This window comes from Ambystoma mexicanum, chromosome 1p, assembly GCF_040938575.1.
Source record: "Ambystoma mexicanum isolate Mex_15411 chromosome 1p, UKY_AmexF1_1, whole genome shotgun sequence".
In the NCBI taxonomy this organism is placed as follows: Eukaryota; Metazoa; Chordata; class Amphibia; order Caudata; family Ambystomatidae; genus Ambystoma; species Ambystoma mexicanum.
Window position 1 is genome coordinate 235,136,180 of NC_090921.1, and position 20,461 is coordinate 235,156,640.

General features: G+C 45.1%; 6 non-coding genes across 6 annotated transcripts; all 6 read right to left on the reverse strand.

Moving 5' to 3' along the window:
- Nucleotides 1-2,087: 2,087 nt before the first annotated feature.
- TRNAT-AGU (transfer RNA threonine (anticodon AGU)) lies at nt 2,088-2,161 on the reverse strand. Its single transcript has one exon. It is a non-coding gene; the product is annotated as a tRNA-Thr (tRNA).
- A 600-nt stretch (nt 2,162-2,761) lies between these two features.
- On the reverse strand, nt 2,762-2,843 carry TRNAS-UGA (transfer RNA serine (anticodon UGA)). Its single transcript has one exon. It is a non-coding gene; the product is annotated as a tRNA-Ser (tRNA).
- A 7,453-nt stretch (nt 2,844-10,296) lies between these two features.
- TRNAT-AGU (transfer RNA threonine (anticodon AGU)) lies at nt 10,297-10,370 on the reverse strand. The gene has a single exon. It is a non-coding gene; the product is annotated as a tRNA-Thr (tRNA).
- Nucleotides 10,371-10,970: 600 nt separating this feature from the next.
- Nucleotides 10,971-11,052, reverse strand: TRNAS-UGA (transfer RNA serine (anticodon UGA)). The gene has a single exon. It is a non-coding gene; the product is annotated as a tRNA-Ser (tRNA).
- Nucleotides 11,053-18,518: 7,466 nt separating this feature from the next.
- On the reverse strand, nt 18,519-18,592 carry TRNAT-AGU (transfer RNA threonine (anticodon AGU)). The gene has a single exon. It is a non-coding gene; the product is annotated as a tRNA-Thr (tRNA).
- A 600-nt stretch (nt 18,593-19,192) lies between these two features.
- Nucleotides 19,193-19,274, reverse strand: TRNAS-UGA (transfer RNA serine (anticodon UGA)). Its single transcript has one exon. It is a non-coding gene; the product is annotated as a tRNA-Ser (tRNA).
- Between the last annotated feature and the right edge of the window lie 1,187 nt (nt 19,275-20,461).

The following is a 20,461-nucleotide window of genomic DNA, read 5'->3' on the forward strand; positions in this document are numbered from 1 at the left end:
AACTCTCAAAAGTATGGAGGAAAGGGGACAGGACATAGGAATAAGAAAAGGTTGCTCATAATAGTGACTACTGTACTCCTGTTCCATAGTCCCCTTTCCTCCAGATGCCGGCCCATCTTCCCTCCTAAAACTGGCTTAGCCGTGAGTCAGGGACCAAGCTCAGGAGTTGGCAAAGGACTATGGGATGAAGCCAAGAGTGGGACATGGGGATTTATGGCCGAGGCCATGCATCCCACGGCCTTTATGTAAAAATAAAAAAGGACAATATTTTAGTGCAGCAAAAAACACTCTAGTTCCATCCCCATAGGATGGAATATACCAGAAGTATGGAGGAATGGACACTATGGACTAGGAGTAATGTAGTTACTACGTGAGTAACTTATTCCAAAGGCTCAACGCCATGGGTGTAACAAAGCCAGAAAATGTGTATTTGTTTAGACCTGTGTATATCAACACGGCTGTTTAATCCGGTCATACTCTGACTATATATTGCTCGATTAAAAAGCTGTATAAATTGGATGAGCCTATGTGTAACTGTAATAAATTAAATGAAAGTGGTCTGCGTGCTACCAGAGTTTATTCTGCTATACAAATTCCCATGACATGTACAATGTTTTATGAGCACGCAATTGTCTTACTCTCGGGATCCTTTCTTGGGGCAGGCAAAGTGAACAGTGGCCCGCAGGCACATGGGCTTTGTGGGAGCAGGATAAGCTGTTCCCAGCCAGAGTTCTAAGACAAAGTTCTGAGCTAAGACTGAAGAAGCTCTGTTCCTCTTTATTTTTATTTATTTAATTTGCTTTGCCTTTCCAGCAAATAGACATAAACAGAGAAACTGGGTGACACAGGGTCTGTTCAATACATTTTGGCCATTTATGTTGCATCAGAGGATTTAAAATGAAAGTGGTTTGAGCTAGATGGTTGCGTGTACAGCAGTGGTAGGTTAATGGGAGTGACTATTGTTAGTGGGATGTACCTTACAAAGTCTAAACGATGGAGGATAACAAATGGGACACAGCTAAACAGGTGTCTTGCTGTATAAAATAAAGACTACAAGCAGGTGATCATAGTACGCATGTCCCCGTTCTTCCGTGTCTTTTAATCGCCATACTTCAGTTGTAAAACCCAGAGGAGGATGTTATAGTATCCCATTAAAAAAATTACCTCTATCAACTTGAGTTGAGTGAAGACTGGAGTCAAATCCTGGCATCACCATTTAACCAAAGTGTGTGATCCTCGGGAAATCATTTACTCTCATTTTAACATATCTGCCAAATAAGTGATTCTGTTAGTCCCTTACTAGACTGCAGTGTGGTATTGAAAGCCTTACATCATGGCTTCTGGATAGTGAACATATTGGGCCTCATTACAAGTCACCCGGTCTGGAAATAACGGTGGTAGTAAATCCACCGCCACCGTTGTTTCCGGACCGGGTGATCTCGAGTTCTGCAGGATGGAGGTGTCCTTCCTGCCAGGTCTGACCTGGCGGGTTTAACACCACCCGCCTGCAGGCGGACGTGGAAACACCAGCACCATCACGAGATGGTGCCGGTGTTTCCACTTCCCCATTCCCATTGAGTCCTATGGGACTCAATGGGAATGGGGATTTACCGAATACCGCCTCCGGAATTCCCGGGTCACCGGGTCGTAATGCCCCAGTGATTCTAGGAATCACGGAGGTGGAATGGTAATACGAGTCCGGCGGTAATCTGCCGGAATTTCAGGCACGGTTACCGCCAGGCTCGTAATGAGGCCCATTTTCTTTGTTAAAACTGCTCACCATACAAAAATATAAAAATGTTACTGACTTTCAAAGGTGTGGGTCGGCCTGAGGATCTCGGTTACAGTTATTGATATTTGAGTTTCAGTCAATTAAAAATAAGGCAATTGTATGTGGGGAGTTCCTATAAGGGGATGCATTCTAGAATGTCTTCCTAGAAACTGTTTCTCCATATTCGTATGATCAACTGCACCTCTTAATCAAAGCCTTTGACTAAAAGGAGTTATGGGTCCTTAACCAGCACCGATCAAGGTTAGTTGGAAATGCAATTTCTTCAGTGTGTTCTAAAGAGTGCTTTAAAAGAAGCAGGCACTGCTGAGATTCGAACTCAGGATCTCCTGTTTACTAGACAGGCGCTTTAACCAACTAAGCCACAGCGCCACATGCTCTACACGCTACATGGGGTTCCAGCTCTTCGTGATCCATTCCTGTTACACTGCGAAAGGTAGAGTTGCTGTCCAAGTAAACTGGAAGTAAATCGCGGAATTTTTTTTTAAAGGATATTTACCGAAAGATGTGCACTTTTGTTTCTAATGTGGGTACAGAGTAACACAGCTGTTTAATAAACATTGAAGCAGTTGCTAGAGGTTAATTCCAGAAAGTTATTTGTAGCGCCAGCTACTGGCTACACCGTCTTAGTGAGGCTGCTTACTCCAGTGTCTGCATAAGTCCCTGTAGATCTCACCATCCTCTTGTGCTGGTCGCGCGGCATTGGCTGCTTTTTCTCTGGATCTGTCTCTTCTCAGTGTCTCTTTGCGGTTCCCTCTCATCATGGGCCCTCTTATTTCAGTAACAGAAGCACCCTGAAGCCGTACATGTTCATGTTGACGTTTCAGTCACTCCTTCGAATGGGCTGTTTTTGATTCATGAAAAAGTTGTCACAGTCAGAAAACAAAAGTAGCCACTTAAGCCCCAAAGCAAAACATTCACCTATAAACTAGGTTTTCATTGCAAACGTGAAATGCCAGCAAAATATTAATCCGTAGTCGGCAGGATTCGAACCTGCGCGGGGAAACCCCAATAGATTTCAAGTCTATCGCCTTAACCGCTCGGCCACGACTACCTGACAATCACTTCACCTGGAAGTCAATATGACACTGCATCAGAGGTCAGTTTGGCTGAAAAACTAAGTTGTGCATGCAGAGTACACTTCACACAGTCATGATATTATCAACATTACTATGATTCACTCATGGTTTTCATCAACGATGGAGACATTCTAGCATTGTCAGACAATGTTACAGGAGCACATTCTCAGGGCGATCACCGTTACCCACACCAAGGTCACTCCTTTTCCCGGAATCTGGTCAAGAGACTTGCCCTTGACAGGGAATGGGAAATCTGCTCCTGCTGTATATGTACACGACTAATGCTGTTGATATGGCCACCCACAATGAAGGTGGATTAGCACACACAAGACGGAGACAGAAGTAGAGTTGGATGGCTGCCTGCTCGTGCTCTAATGTTACACACATATCGTTCTTTATCTTGCTGACAGCTTGGAGGTGACGACAGAAAGAAAAGAAATGGAGGAGGCACCCCGATAACTTAGGCAGGGTCCTCCTCCATGGGTAAGAGGAAGGGATAAGGCGAAGCGTGCCAAAGCGCTGGGAAAGCCCGCGAAGGGCAACAAAGAAAGGGGACGTGACAAGCCCCATATAAGCGGCGGGCGTCCTGCTGCAGGAAGCATCCAGCCCTCAGCAGAAAGACGCCCACCGCAGTAGGAAGGATTTTCGTTTTGCTGAGGTTACAGTGCCGATGTTCCAGTGTTCCAGTGTTAGTGATGGAGAAAGAAGCCCAGTGTTCGTGATGGAGAAGCCCAGTGTTCCAGCAGGCAGATTTTCGGTTCCTGTTCGTAAGGAGCATTGGTCATAGTACAAGGAGAGAGTGAGAAGGTAATGGTGAGGGAGAGAGCCAGTCAGATAGCGCAGCGAGTAGATGGCTCACTTTGACTTCGGTGTAGAGTGGGGTGTTACTCGCAGAGCGCACAGCGTTGTGCAGGCTAAGGCTTAACTTACAGCCAGCACTATTTAAAACCAAAGCGGCGGAATGCAAGCAAGAATGTGACCACTTAATGTTATCCATATGTGCAATCGTGGGGCACGTCTTAAAGGGCCATTGGGTTGCCTTGTCACATGGAGCTGGCCATCAGTCGTGTGACCTTTTGTGCAAGGGGCTGGCTTTTTTGGGGTGGTAATGTTTTCTCATTTGTTTGCCGTTTAGCCAGCCCGGCCTGTGATTGTGAGGATTCACAGGGAGTAAATGGTATGCGTGTTGTGGTCGCTTTGGGCATGTCGGGGTCCGTAATATCTCACAACCAAACAAACTAGACCAAACCTACAAGTCCTTCATTATTGACGGCAATGACATTAAAGTCTCCAGAGATACTAAGACGCTAGGGGTCTATCTTGACTCCTCGCTTTCTCTGAACAGACAAATAAATGCAGTTAGGTCAGCTTCGGCCTATACCTGCAAACTTATCACTGCCTGTAGACCCTTCCTAAATTCCACCAACTGTATCACACTCGCCAGAACTCTTGTTATGGCCAAAATCGACTACTGTAGTGCTCTCTACCTAGGGACCAGTCAGTCTAACCTTAATAAATTGCAAACTGTACAAAATAATTCCTTAAGGGCAGCCTTAAACATCCCGAGACGCTCTCATATCTCCTCCGTCAGATCGGATTTACGCTGGCTCCCGGTAAAACAGAGAATTGCCCTGAAAACCCTAGCTTTGACTCACAAATGTCTGAGCAACACCGCCCCACCTTACCTATCCGCTCGCTTCTCACGCCACACCTCCACTCGACCTACCAGAGCAGCCCAAACTCACAGCCTCATCGTGCCTAGATGCAAACTCCAAAAAGCTGGTAGGGTGTGCTTCCCCGTCCTGGCCTCCAAACTCTGGAACACCTTGCCCACACCTATCAGAATTGAACCATCATTCCAGTCCTTCAAGAACAATGCTAAAACATGGCTGCTCTCCCAAGACTCAAGAGACCTTGACACAGTCCTGACTCCATGTGGGGTACAGGACTGAATATACATTTTCTCTCTGCTCTGTCCCTGTATTATACGCTGTTAATGGTACCCTTCGGCACATGTATATATGCTGTATATCTTCGTAACTCACTGTGGGCCTCATTACGACCCAGGCGGTAAGTTACCGCCTGGGCCGTGACTTTACCACCATGCGTAAACTACGTTTACGCCATGGTGGTTGGCGGACTTAACGCCCCATTCCGACCTTGGCGGGGCGGTAAGTCCCCAATCCCCATTTACCCTTCCCCATTCCCATTTTTGCCCCATAGGGCATAATGGGAGTGGGGAAGGCGTTAATTACGCCACCGTAAATTACGGTGGCGTAATTAACTCCATGGTCCCTTAGCGCCATGGATTTTAACACCTGCTAAAAGCAGGTGTTAAGTCCGCCATGGCGCTAAGGGACCTCGTACTCAGGCGGTAAGGGTTGGCGCTGTTTACGCCGCCGTAAAACCCTTACCGCCTGAGTGGTAATGAGGCCCTGTAACTATTGCTTTTTGTAACATGCTTAAGAGTATGCACCCGGTTGCCCCTGGGCCTGGTTTTTTGTGCTTTATAAATCAAATCAAATCAAATCACAACCAAAGTATCAGACATATTCTGCTCCTACATTTTGTTGTAGCGGCGCAATGCGTTCCGGGCATGCAGGGAACCTGCTGTTTAAATAACGATGGACAGCCTTGGTGATTACGTTCTCAGGCTCGCCTTCGAGGGCTGACATTTTTTATGGGGGGGGTGGGCATCTCCCATCCCTCCTTGACTATGGCTAAGGGTCCCCTTACAGAGTGACCAAACAGAAGTTCAAAGGGACTGAAGCCAACACCCTCTTGTGGTACCTCTCTGTAGGCAAACAGTAAGCATGGTAACAGAAGATCCCATTTTCTTCTTTGGGGTTCTTCCAGAGCCCCAATCATGCTCTTCAAGGTCCAGTTAAACCGTTCCACTAGGCCATTGGTCTGTGGGTGATATGCAGAGGAAAACTTATAACTGACCGTACACTCCTTACACATGGCCTGCATTTACTTGGACATAAAGTTGCTGCCTCTGTCAGACACAACTTTTTTAGGGAAGCCAACCCTAATAAGATTCCAAGCAAAGCTTTCGCAACTGACTTGGCAGCCACAGTTTTGTGTTCCATCCCATCGATTACACCAGACCCACAAAAGGAACCAAGTATCAGGGTAACCATAGGTGACAAAACATTTTCCGTTTTAGTAGTTACAGGGGGTACTCGATCCTGTGTTAGAGAAGGGGAATTTCCAATGTCAGGCATTGCCATGAATGCACCAGAATTATCTGTGGTGACACCTACGCTTCCTTTTATAGACACTATACCTATCACTATCAGAGAACATGACATGTCCATGCCATTATTATATTGCCGCAGGATATCAGTTATCATATTGGGGAGAGATTTGATGAGCAAATTAAACATGACAATGTCATTTACTGACCAGTTGATGGTATGTTCTATACCAGGGATTCATTATGTAAATGCACAAGAATTCAAAACAGCATTTTATGGCCAGGAAGCACAAACAAGAGTGCCATTAAACCCAGAAGTATTCATTTATGAGTACACATAATGTTAGCATGGCTTCCTCAAATACAGGAGCCTGTGGTTACCTACAGAATTTTTGTATCAACCAGAAGTACCCACATATGTGAAGGTAGGGCAGATAATTACAATGGAATTAGAAGCAGCAATTGTGAGGGAAGACAGAGTGATTTTACACAGAGTTGATGTGGAAGGGATAAACTGGAGAACAGTGATAGCTCTTGATGAAGGGCAGCGACAGACTACCTGAAAAGATGAACATGTGTTTACAGATGATGGCTCAGATGACAAAGTGATATACAACATAAGTCTTAATTTCCAGTTGAAAATTGAAAACAGGGAGATACCTCACAGAATCTCCCTAGTGAAAAAGTTACCGTCTTTTCTCCAGGAGGATTTTGCACCAGTGCCAAGCAGATTATGGACCAGCAGTCCATACGATGTTGGTCTATTAAAAGAAGTAGGTGCAGTCAAAATTAAATTAAAGCAAGGAGCAATTTTACCTCGAGTGAGACAACACCCTATGTCAAAGGAAGCTGACCAAGGTATCTATGACAGTATTGCTGCCTTGATGCGACAGGGAATATTAGTACAATCAGAATCCCCATGTAACAAGGCTGTGTACCCAGTGAAGAAAGTGACAGGGGAATCGTGGAGATGTATCTAGAACTTACGCCCCCTGAACAATATTGTTGAGGCAAAGTTCCCATTGGTTCTGAACCCAGCCACACTATTGTGTAACATTCCACTCGAAACTAAACATTTTACAGTGATTGATTTAAAGAATGCTTTCTTTTCCTTCCCACTACATGAAGAGAGTCAGTATTTGACATTGTTTACCTTCCGCAGGATTAAATTGAAACATCTTCTTTTCCCCAGGGGATTCCGAAACCCCCCCATTTTCAACCGAGTGCAGCAGATGGACTTGGGAAACATGCAACTTGACAGCATAGTGATACTATATGTAGATGACATTCTAGTAGTAGCTTAGGTGTCGCCAGATTAAAACATCCTAAAATTCATATGGGCAGGTTATTTTGTTTCTGGTTGATTATTGGTTTTGCTATAACACTGGTGATATCAATGATGTAAAGCTGGAGAGCAACTCAGTTGAAAGTACTTCGTTATTTTGAATACCTTTTGACTTTTGAAAGTCCCACAGGTTATTTCTTTGGCCGGAATTTGGGGGTGGGATTGTATATATGGGAATGTGAGATTGGTATGTCACACCATTATGAGCCTAGTGTTCAAACGCATAAGAACAAAAATATTCCTACACTACGACCCATCCTTTTTGTCCAAAGTAATTTAAGATTTCCATTTTAATGAAGAAATTACTCATCTGGTTTTCTTTCCTTTCCTATCTTCGGAGACGGAAAGATTCCTTCATTGTCTGGAAGTGAAAAGGGCCCTAACATTATATCTGCTTAGAGAAAAAGAGTTCACAGTCTTTACTCTTTATGATGCCCAGAAACTGCAACAAGGGCTCTAAGTAGTCCAAGGCCATCCTACCGAGATAGATCATCTCATGTATTTTGGCAAGCTATGTCTCATGTATATTGGCAAGCTACTTGATCCAGGCATTAACTGAACCAAACGCGCTCCATGCTCCCCATGTGAGAGCAAACGTACATTTTCTTGCTTTTCAAAGACATGCTCTGTGAATCATAGGTGCCAGAACTTGGGCTTCTCCATTGGCCTTCTTTAGACATTATTTATTGGGTGGGAACTTCAGATCAGATGCTCAATATGGAATATCGGGCCTCAAAACATATTTAACTAAACCGGGTGTTATGACCATCCAACCCCACGTAATTCAGTGCTTGGCAAACTCTCAAAAGTATGGAGGAAAGGGGACAGGACATAGGAATAAGAAAAGGTTGCTCATAATAGTGACTACTGTACTCCTGTTCCATAGTCCCCTTTCCTCCAGATGCCGGCCCATCTTCCCTCCTAAAACTGGCATAGCCGTGAGTCAGGGACCAAGCTCAGGAGTTGGCAAAGGACTATGGGATGAAGCCAAGAGTGGGCCATGGGGATTTATGGCCGAGGCCATGCATCCCACGGCCTTTATGTAAAAATAAAAAAGGACAATATTTTAGTGCAGCAAAAAACACTCTAGTTCCATCCCCATAGGATGGAATATACCAGAAGTATGGAGGAATGGACACTATGGACTAGGAGTAATGTAGTTACTACGTGAGTAACTTATTCCAAAGGCTCAACGCCATGGGTGTAACTCCGCCAGAAAATGTGTATTTGTTTAGACCTGTGTATATCAACACGGCTGTTTAATCCGGTCATACTCTGACTATATATTGCTCGATTAAAAAGCTGTATAAATTGGATGAGCCTATGTGTAACTGTAATAAATTAAATGAAAGTGGTCTGCGTGCTACCAGAGTTTATTCTGCTATACAAATTCCCATGACATGTACAATGTTTTATGAGCACGCAATTGTCTTACTCTCGGGATCCTTTCTTGGGGCAGGCAAAGTGAACAGCGGCCCGCAGGCACATGGGCTTTGTGGGAGCAGGATAAGCTGTTCCCAGCCAGAGTTCTAAGACAAAGTTCTGAGCTAAGACTGAAGAAGCTCTGTTCCTCTTTATTTTTATTTATTTAATTTGCTTTGCCTTTCCAGCAAATAGACATAAACAGAGAAACTGGGTGACACAGGGTCTGTTCAATACATTTTGGCCATTTATGTGGCATCAGAGGATTTAAAATGAAAGTGGTTTGAGCTAGATGGTTGCGTGTACAGCAGTGGTAGGTTAATGGGAGTGACTATTGTTAGTGGGATGTACCTTACAAAGTCTAAACGATGGAGGATAACAAATGGGACACAGCTAAACAGGTGTCTTGCTGTATAAAATAAAGACTACAAGCAGGTGATCATAGTACGCATGTCCTCGTTCTTCCGTGTCTTTTAATCGCCATACTTCAGTTGTAAAACCCAGAGAGGGATGTTATAGTATCCCATTAAAAAAATTACCTCTATCAACTTGAGTTGAGTGAAGACTGGAGTCAAATCCTGGCATCACCATTTAACCAAAGTGTGTGATCCTCGGGAAATCATTTACTCTCATTTTAACATATCTGCCAAATAAGTGATTCCGTTAGTCCCTTACTAGACTGCAGTGTGGTATTGAAAGCCTTACATCATGGCTTCTGGATAGTGAACATATTGGGCCTCATTACAAGTCACCCGGTCTGGAAATAACGGTGGTAGTAAATCCACCGCCACCGTTGTTTCCGGACCGGGTGATCTCGAGTTCTGCAGGATGGAGGTGTCCTTCCTGCCAGGTCTGACCTGGCGGGTTTAACACCACCCGCCTGCAGGCGGACGTGGAAACACCAGCACCATCACGAGATGGTGCCGGTGTTTCCACTTCCCCATTCCCATTGAGTCCTATGGGACTCAATGGGAATGGGGATTTACCGAATACCGCCTCCGGAATTCCCGGGTCACCGGGTCGTAATGCCCCAGTGATTCTAGGAATCACGGAGGTGGAATGGTAATACGAGTCCGGCGGTAATCTGCCGGAATTTCAGGCACGGTTACCGCCAGGCTCGTAATGAGGCCCATTTTCTTTGTTAAAACTGCTCACCATACAAAAATATAAAAATGTTACTGACTTTCAAAGGTGTGGGTCGGCCTGAGGATCTCGGTTACAGTTATTGATATTTGAGTTTCAGTCAATTAAAAATAAGGCAATTGTATGTGGGGGGTTCCTATAAGGGGATGCATTCTAGAATGTCTTCCTAGAAACTGTTTCTCCATATTCGTATGATCAACTGCACCTCTTAATCAAAGCCTTTGACTAAAAGGAGTTATGGGTCCTTAACCAGCACCGATCAAGGTTAGTTGGAAATGCAATTTCTTCAGTGTGTTCTAAAGAGTGCTTTAAAAGAAGCAGGCACTGCTGAGATTCGAACTCAGGATCTCCTGTTTACTAGACAGGCGCTTTAACCAACTAAGCCACAGCGCCACATGCTCTACACGCTACATGGGGTTCCAGCTCTTCGTGATCCATTCCTGTTACACTGCGAAAGGTAGAGTTGCTGTCCAAGTAAACTGGAAGTAAATCGCGGAATTTTTTTTTAAAGGATATTTACCGAAAGCTGTGCACTTTTGTTTCTAATGTGGGTACAGAGTAACACAGCTGTTTAATAAACATTGAAGCAGTTGCTAGAGGTTAATTCCAGAAAGTTATTTGTAGCGCCAGCTACTGGCTACACCGTCTTAGTGAGGCTGCTTACTCCAGTGTCTGCATAAGTCCCTGTAGATCTCACCATCCTCTTGTGCTGGTCGCGCGGCATTGGCTGCTTTTTCTCTGGATCTGTCTCTTCTCAGTGTCTCTTTGCGGTTCCCTCTCATCATGGGCCCTCTTATTTCAGTAACAGAAGCACCCTGAAGCCGTACATGTTCATGTTGACGTTTCAGTCACTCCTTCGAATGGGCTGTTTTTGATTCATGAAAAAGTTGTCACAGTCAGAAAACAAAAGTAGCCACTGAAGCCCCAAAGCAAAACATTCACCTATAAACTAGGTTTTCATTGCAAACGTGAAATGCCAGCAAAATATTAATCCGTAGTCGGCAGGATTCGAACCTGCGCGGGGAAACCCCAATAGATTTCAAGTCTATCGCCTTAACCGCTCGGCCACGACTACCTGACAATCACGTCACCTGGAAGTCAATATGACACTGCATCAGAGGTCAGTGTGGCTGAAAAACTAAGTTGTGCATGCAGAGTACACTTCACACAGTCATGATATTATCAACATTACTATGATTCACTCATGGTTTTCATCAACGATGGAGACATTCTAGCATTGTCAGACAATGTTACAGGAGCACATTCTCAGGGCGATCACCGTTACCCACACCAAGGTCACTCCTTTTCCCGGAATCTGGTCAAGAGACTTGCCCTTGACAGGGAATGGGAAATCTGCTCCTGCTGTATATGTACACGACTAATGCTGTTGATATGGCCACCCACAATGAAGGTGGATTAGCACACACAAGACGGAGACAGAAGTAGAGTTGGATGGCTGCCTGCTCGTGCTCTAATGTTACACACATATCGTTCTTTATCTTGCTGACAGCTTGAAGGTGACGACAGAAAGAAAAGAAATGGAGGAGGCACCCCGATAACTTAGGCAGGGTCCTCCTCCATGGGTAAGAGGAAGGGATAAGGCGAAGCGTGCCAAAGCGCTGGGAAAGCCCGCGAAGGGCAACAAAGAAAGGGGACGTGACAAGCCCCATATAAGCGGCGGGCGTCCTGCTGCAGGAAGCATCCAGCCCTCAGCAGAAAGACGCCCACCGCAGTAGGAAGGATTTTCGTTTTGCTGAGGTTACAGTGCCGATGTTCCAGTGTTCCAGTGTTCGTGATGGAGAAAGAAGCCCAGTGTTCGTGATGGAGAAGCCCAGTGTTCCAGCAGGCAGATTTTCGGTTCCTGTTCGTAAGGAGCATTGGTCATAGTACAAGGAGAGAGTGAGAAGGTAATGGTGAGGGAGAGAGCCAGTCAGATAGCGCAGCGAGTAGATGGCTCACTTTGACTTCGGTGTAGAGTGGGGTGTTACTCGCAGAGCGCACAGCGTTGTGCAGGCTAAGGCTTAACTTACAGCCAGCACTATTTAAAACCAAAGTGGCGGAATGCAAGCAAGAATGTGACCACTTAATGTTATCCATATGTGCAATCGTGGGGCACGTCTTAAAGGGCCATTGGGTTGCCTTGTCACATGGAGCTGGCCATCAGTCGTGTGACCTTTTGTGCAAGGGGCTGGCTTTTTTGGGCTGGCATTTTGGGGTGGTAATGTTTTCTCATTTGTTTGCCGTTTAGCCAGCCCGGCCTGTGATTGTGAGGATTCACAGGGAGTAAATGGTATGCGTGTTGTGGTCGCTTTGGGCATGTCGGGGTCCGTAATATCTCACAACCAAACAAACTAGACCAAACCTACAAGTCCTTCATTATTGACGGCAATGACATTAAAGTCTCCAGAGATACTAAGACGCTAGGGGTCTATCTTGACTCCTCGCTTTCTCTGAACAGACAAATAAATGCAGTTAGGTCAGCTTCGGCCTATACCTGCAAACTTATCACTGCCTGTAGACCCTTCCTAAATTCCACCAACTGTATCACACTCGCCAGAACTCTTGTTATGGCCAAAATCGACTACTGTAGTGCTCTCTACCTAGGGACCAGTCAGTCTAACCTTAATAAATTGCAAACTGTACAAAATAATTCCTTAAGGGCAGCCTTAAACATCCCGAGACGCTCTCATATCTCCTCCGTCAGATCGGATTTACGCTGGCTCCCGGTAAAACAGAGAATTGCCCTGAAAACCCTAGCTTTGACTCACAAATGTCTGAGCAACAACGCCCCACCTTACCTATCCGCTCGCTTCTCACGCCACACCTCCACTCGACCTACCAGAGCAGCCCAAACTCACAGCCTCATCGTGCCTAGATGCAAACTCCAAAAAGCTGGTAGGGTGTGCTTCCACGTCCTGGCCTCCAAACTCTGGAACACCTTGCCCACACCTATCAGAATTGAACCATCATTCCAGTCCTTCAAGAACAATGCTAAAACATGGCTGCTCTCCCAAGACTCAAGAGACCTTGACACAGTCCTGACTCCATGTGGGGTACAGGACTGAATATACATTTTCTCTCTGCTCTGTCCCTGTATTATACGCTGTTAATGGTACCCTTCGGCACATGTATATATGCTGTATATCTTCGTAACTCACTGTGGGCCTCATTACGACCCAGGCGGTAAGTTACCGCCTGGGCCGTGACTTTACCACCATGCGTAAACTACGTTTACGCCATGGTGGTTGGCGGACTTAACGCCCCATTCCGACCTTGGCGGGGCGGTAAGTCCCCAATCCCCATTTACCCTTCCCCATTCCCATTTTTGCCCCATAGGGCATAATGGGAGTGGGGAAGGCGTTAATTACGCCACCGTAAATTACGGTGGCGTAATTAACTCCATGGTCCCTTAGCGCCATGTATTTTAACACCTGCTAAAAGCAGGTGTTAAGTCCGCCATGGCGCTAAGGGACCTCGTACTCAGGCGGTAAGGGTTGGCGCTGTTTACGCCGCCGTAAAACCCTTACCGCCTGAGTGGTAATGAGGCCCTGTAACTATTGCTTTTTGTAACATGCTTAAGAGTATGCACCCGGTTGCCCCTGGGCCTGGTTTTTTGTGCTTTATAAATCAAATCAAATCAAATCACAACCAAAGTATCAGACATATTCTGCTCCTACATTTTGTTGTAGCGGCGCAATGCGTTCCGGGCATGCAGGGAACCTGCTGTTTAAATAACGATGGACAGCCTTGGTGATTACGTTCTCAGGCTCGCCTTCGAGGGCTGACATTTTTTATGGGGGGGGTGGGCATCTCCCATCCCTCCTTGACTATGGCTAAGGGTCCCCTTACAGAGTGACCAAACAGAAGTTCAAAGGGACTGAAGCCAACACCCTCTTGTGGTACCTCTCTGTAGGCAAACAGTAAGCATGGTAACAGAAGATCCCATTTTCTTCTTTGGGGTTCTTCCAGAGCCCCAATCATGCTCTTCAAGGTCCAGTTAAACCGTTCCACTAGGCCATTGGTCTGTGGGTGATATGCAGAGGAAAACTTATAACTGACCGTACACTCCTTACACATGGCCTGCATTTACTTGGACATAAAGTTGCTGCCTCTGTCAGACACAACATTTTTAGATAAGCCAACCCTAATAAGATTCCAAGCAAAGCTTTCGCAACTGACTTGGCAGCCACAGTTTTGTGTTCCATCCCATCGATTACACCAGACCCACAAAAGGAACCAAGTATCAGGGTAACCATAGGTGACAAAACATTTTCCGTTTTAGTAGTTACAGGGGGTACTCGATCCTGTGTTAGAGAAGGGGAATTTCCAATGTCAGGCATTGCCATGAATGCACCAGAATTATCTGTGGTGACACCTACGCTTCCTTTTATAGACACTATACCTATCACTATCAGAGAACATGACATGTCCATGCCATTATTATATTGCCGCAGGATATCAGTTATCATATTGGGGAGAGATTTGATGAGCAAATTAAACATGACAATGTCATTTACTGACCAGTTGATGGTATGTTCTATACCAGGGATTCATTATGTAAATGCACAAGAATTCAAAACAGCATTTTATGGCCAGGAAGCACAAACAAGAGTGCCATTAAACCCAGAAGTATTCATTTATGAGTACACATAATGTTAGCATGGCTTCCTCAAATACAGGAGCCTGTGGTTACCTACAGAATTTTTGTATCAACCAGAAGTACCCACATATGTGAAGGTAGGGCAGATAATTACAATGGAATTAGAAGCAGCAATTGTGAGGGAAGACAGAGTGATTTTACACAGAGTTGATGTGGAAGGGATAAACTGGAGAACAGTGATAGCTCTTGATGAAGGGCAGCAACAGACTACCTGAAAAGATGAACATGTGTTTACAGATGATGGCTCAGATGACAAAGTGATATACAACATAAGTCTTAATTTCCAGTTGAAAATTGAAAACAGGGAGATACCTCACAGAATCTCCCTAGTGAAAAAGTTACCGTCTTTTCTCCAGGAGGATTTTGCACCAGTGCCAAGCAGATTATGGACCAGCAGTCCATACGATGTTGGTCTATTAAAAGAAGTAGGTGCAGTCAAAATTAAATTAAAGCAAGAAGCAATTTTACCTCGAGTGAGACAACACCCTATGTCAAAGGAAGCTGACCAAGGTATCTATGACAGTATTGCTGCCTTGATGCGACAGGGAATATTAGTACAATCAGAATCCCCATGTAACAAGGCTGTGTACCCAGTGAAGAAAGTGACAGGGGAATCGTGGAGATGTATCTAGAACTTACGCCCCCTGAACAATATTGTTGAGGCAAAGTTCCCATTGGTTCTGAACCCAGCCACACTATTGTGTAACATTCCACTCGAAACTAAACATTTTACAGTGATTGATTTAAAGAATGCTTTCTTTTCCTTCCCACTACATGAAGAGAGTCAGTATTTGACATTGTTTACCTTCCGCAGGATTAAATTGAAACATCTTCTTTTCCCCAGGGGATTCCGAAACCCCCCCGTTTTCAACCGAGTGCAGCAGATGGACTTGGGAAACATGCAACTTGACAGCATAGTGATACTATATGTAGATGACATTCTAGTAGTAGCTTAGGTGTCGCCAGATTAAAACATCCTAAAATTCATATGGGCAGGTTATTTTGTTTCTGGTTGATTATTGGTTTTGCTATAACACTGGTGATATCAATGATGTAAAGCTGGAGAGCAACTCAGTTGAAAGTACTATGTTATTTTGAATACCTTTTGACTTTTGAAAGTCCCACAGGTTATTTCTTTGGCCGGAATTTGGGGGTGGGATTGTATATATGGGAATGTGAGATTGGTATGTCACACCATTATGAGCCTAGTGTTCAAACGCATAAGAACAAAAATATTCCTACACTACAACCCATCCTTTTTGTCCAAAGTAATTTAAGATTTCCATTTTAATGAAGAAATTACTCATCTGGTTTTCTTTCCTTTCCTATCTTCGGAGACGGAAAGATTCCTTCATTGTCTGGAAGTGAAAAGGGCCCTAACATTATATCTGCTTAGAGAAAAAGAGTTCACAGTCTTTACTCTTTATGATGCCCAGAAACTGCAACAAGGGCTCTAAGTAGTCCAAGGCCATCCTACCGAGATAGATCATCTCATGTATTTTGGCAAGCTATGTCTCATGTATATTGGCCAGCTACTTGATCCAGGCATTAACTGAACCAAACGCGCTCCATGCTCCCCATGTGAGAGCAAACGTACATTTTCTTGCTTTTCAAAGACATGCTCTGTGAATCATAGGTGCCAGAACTTGGGCTTCTCCATTGGCCTTCTTTAGACATTATTTATTGGGTGGGAACTTCAGATCAGATGCTCAATATGGAATATCGGGCCTCAAAACATATTTAACTAAACCGGGTGTTATGACCATCCAACCCCACGTAATTCAGTGCTTGGCAAACTCTCAAAAGTATGGAGGAAAGGGGACAGGACATAGGAATAAGAAAAGGTTGCTCATAATAGTGACTACTGTACTCCTGTTCCATAGTCCCCTTTCCTCCAGATGCCGGCCCATCTTCCCTCCTAAAACTGGCTTAGCCGTGAGTCAGGGACCAAGCTCAGGAGTTGGCAAAGGACTATGGGATGAAGCCAAGAGTGGGACATGGGGATTTATGGCCGAGGCCATGCATCCCACGGCCTTTATGTAAAAATAAAAAAGGACAATATTTTAGTGCAGCAAAAAACACTCTAGTTCCATCCCCATAGGATGGAATATACCAGAAGTATGGAGGAATGGACACTATGGACTAGGAGTAATGTAGTTACTATGTGAGTAACTTATTCCAAAGGCTCAACGCCATGGGTGTAACTCCGCCAGAAAATGTGTATTTGTTTAGACCTGTGTATATCAACACGGCTGTTTAATCCGGTCATACTCTGACTATATATTGCTCGATTAAAAAGCTGTATAAATTGGATGAGCCTATGTGTAACTGTAATAAATTAAATGAAAGTGGTCTGCGTGCTACCAGAGTTTATTCTGCTATACAAATTCCCATGACATGTACAATGTTTTATGAGCACGCAATTGTCTTACTCTCGGGATCCTTTCTTGGGGCAGGCAAAGTGAACAGCGGCCCGCAGGCACATGGGCTTTGTGGGAGCAGGATAAGCTGTTCCCAGCCAGAGTTCTAAGACAAAGTTCTGAGCTAAGACTGAAGAAGCTCTGTTCCTCTTTATTTTTATTTATTTAATTTGCTTTGCCTTTCCAGCAAATAGACATAAACAGAGAAACTGGGTGACACAGGGTCTGTTCAATACATTTTGGCCATTTATGTGGCATCAGAGGATTTAAAATGAAAGTGGTTTGAGCTAGATGGTTGCGTGTACAGCAGTGGTAGGTTAATGGGAGTGACTATTGTTAGTGGGATGTACCTTACAAAGTCTAAACGATGGAGGATAACAAATGGGACACAGCTAAACAGGTGTCTTGCTGTATAAAATAAAGACTACAAGCAGGTGATCATAGTACGCATGTCCTCGTTCTTCCGTGTCTTTTAATCGCCATACTTCAGTTGTAAAACCCAGAGGAGGATGTTATAGTATCCCATTAAAAAAATTACCTCTATCAACTTGAGTTGAGTGAAGACTGGAGTCAAATCCTGGCATCACCATTTAACCAAAGTGTGTGATCCTCGGGAAATCATTTACTCTCATTTTAACATATCTGCCAAATAAGTGATTCCGTTAGTCCCTTACTAGACTGCAGTGTGGTATTGAAAGCCTTACATCATGGCTTCTGGATAGTGAACATATTGGGCCTCATTACAAGTCACCCGGTCTGGAAATAACGGTGGTAGTAAATCCACCGCCACCGTTGTTTCCGGACCGGGTGATCTCGAGTTCTGCAGGATGGAGGTGTCCTTCCTGCCAGGTCTGACCTGGCGGGTTTAACACCACCCGCCTGCAGGCGGACGTGGAAACACCAGCACCATCACGAGATGGTGCCGGTGTTTCCACTTCCCCATTCCCATTGAGTCCTATGGGACTCAATGGGAATGGGGATTTACCGAATACCGCCTCCGGAATTCCCGGGTCACCGGGTCGTAATGCCCCAGTGATTCTAGGAATCACGGAGGTGGAATGGTAATACGAGTCCGGCGGTAATCTGCCGGAATTTCAGGCACGGTTACCGCCAGGCTCGTAATGAGGCCCATTTTCTTTGTTAAAACTGCTCACCATACAAAAATATAAAAATGTTACTGACTTTCAAAGGTGTGGGTCGGCCTGAGGATCTCGGTTACAGTTATTGATATTTGAGTTTCAGTCAATTAAAAATAAGGCAATTGTATGTGGGGGGTTCCTATAAGCGGATGCATTCTAGAATGTCTTCCTAGAAACTGTTTCTCCATATTCGTATGATCAACTGCACCTCTTAATCAAAGCCTTTGACTAAAAGGAGTTATGGGTCCTTAACCAGCACCGATCAAGGTTAGTTGGAAATGCAATTTCTTCAGTGTGTTCTAAAGAGTGCTTTAAAAGAAGCAGGCACTGCTGAGATTCGAACTCAGGATCTCCTGTTTACTAGACAGGCGCTTTAACCAACTAAGCCACAGCGCCACATGCTCTACACGCTACATGGGGTTCCAGCTCTTCGTGATCCATTCCTGTTACACTGCGAACGGTAGAGTTGCTGTCCAAGTAAACTGGAAGTAAATCGCGGAATTTTTTTTTAAAGGATATTTACCGAAAGATGTGCACTTTTGTTTCTAATGTGGGTACAGAGTAACACAGCTGTTTAATAAACATTGAAGCAGTTGCTACAGGTTAATTCCAGAAAGTTATTTGTAGCGCCAGCTACTGGCTACACCGTCTTAGTGAGGCTGCTTACTCCAGTGTCTGCATAAGTCCCTGTAGATCTCACCATCCTCTTGTGCTGGTCGCGCTGCATTGGCTGCTTTTTCTCTGGATCTGTCTCTTCTCAGTGTCTCTTTGCGGTTCCCTCTCATCATGGGCCCTCTTATTTCAGTAACAGAAGCACCCTGAAGCCGTACATGTTCATGTTGACGTTTCAGTCACTCCTTCGAATGGGCTGTTTTTGATTCATGAAAAAGTTGTCACAGTCAGAAAACAAAAGTAGCCACTGAAGCCCCAAAGCAAAACATTCACCTATAAACTAGGTTTTCATTGCAAACGTGAAATGCCAGCAAAATATTAATCCGTAGTCGGCAGGATTCGAACCTGCGCGGGGAAACCCCAATAGATTTCAAGTCTATCGCCTTAACCGCTCGGCCACGACTACCTGACAATCACGTCACCTGGAAGTCAATATGACACTGCATCAGAGGTCAATTTGGCTGAAAAACTAAGTTGTGCATGCAGAGTACACTTCACACAGTCATGATATTATCAACATAACTATGATTCACTCATGGTTTTCATCAACGATGGAGACATTCTAGCATTGTCAGACAATGTTACAGGAGCACATTCTCAGGGCGATCACCGTTACCCACACCAAGGTCACTCCTTTTCCCGGAATCTGGTCAAGAGACTTGCCCTTGACAGGGAATGGGAAATCTGCTCCTGCTGTATATGTACACGACTAATGCTGTTGATATGGCCACCCACAATGAAGGTGGATTAGCACACACAAGACGGAGACAGAAGTAGAGTTGGATGGCTGCCTGCTCGTGCTCTAATGTTACACACATATCGTTCTTTATCTTGCTGACAGCTTGGAGGTGACGACAGAAAGAAAAGAAATGGAGGAGGCACCCCGATAACTTAGGCAGGGTCCTCCTCCATGGGTAAGAGGAAGGGATAAGGCGAAGCGTGCCAAAGCGCTGGGAAAGCCCGCGAAGGGCAACAAAGAAAGGGGACGTGACAAGCCCCATATAAGCGGCGGGCGTCCTGCTGCAGGAAGCATCCAGCCCTCAGCAGAAAGACGCCCACCGCAGTAGGAAGGATTTTCGTTTTGCTGAGGTTACAGTGCCGATGTTCCAGTGTTCCAGTGTTAGTGATGGAGAAAGAAGCCCAGTGTTCGTGATGGAGAAGCCCAGTGTTCCAGCAGGCAGATTTTCGGTTCCTGTTCGTAAGGAGCATTGGTCATAGTACAAGGAGAGAGTGAGAAGGTAATGGTGAGGGAGAGAGCCAGTCAGATAGCGCAGCGAGTAGATGGCTCACTTTGACTTCGGTGTAGAGTGGGGTGTTACTCGCAGAGCGCACAGCGTTGTGCAGGCTAAGGCTTAACTTACAGCCAGCACTATTTAAAACCAAAGTGGCGGAATGCAAGCAAGAATGTGACCACTTAATGTTATCCATATGTGCAATCGTGGGGCACGTCTTAAAGGGCCATTGGGTTGCCTTGTCACATGGAGCTGGCCATCAGTCGTGTGACCTTTTGTGCAAGGGGCTGGCTTTTTTGGGCTGGCATTTTGGGGTGGTAATGTTTTCTCATTTGTTTGCCGTTTAGCCAGCCCGGCCTGT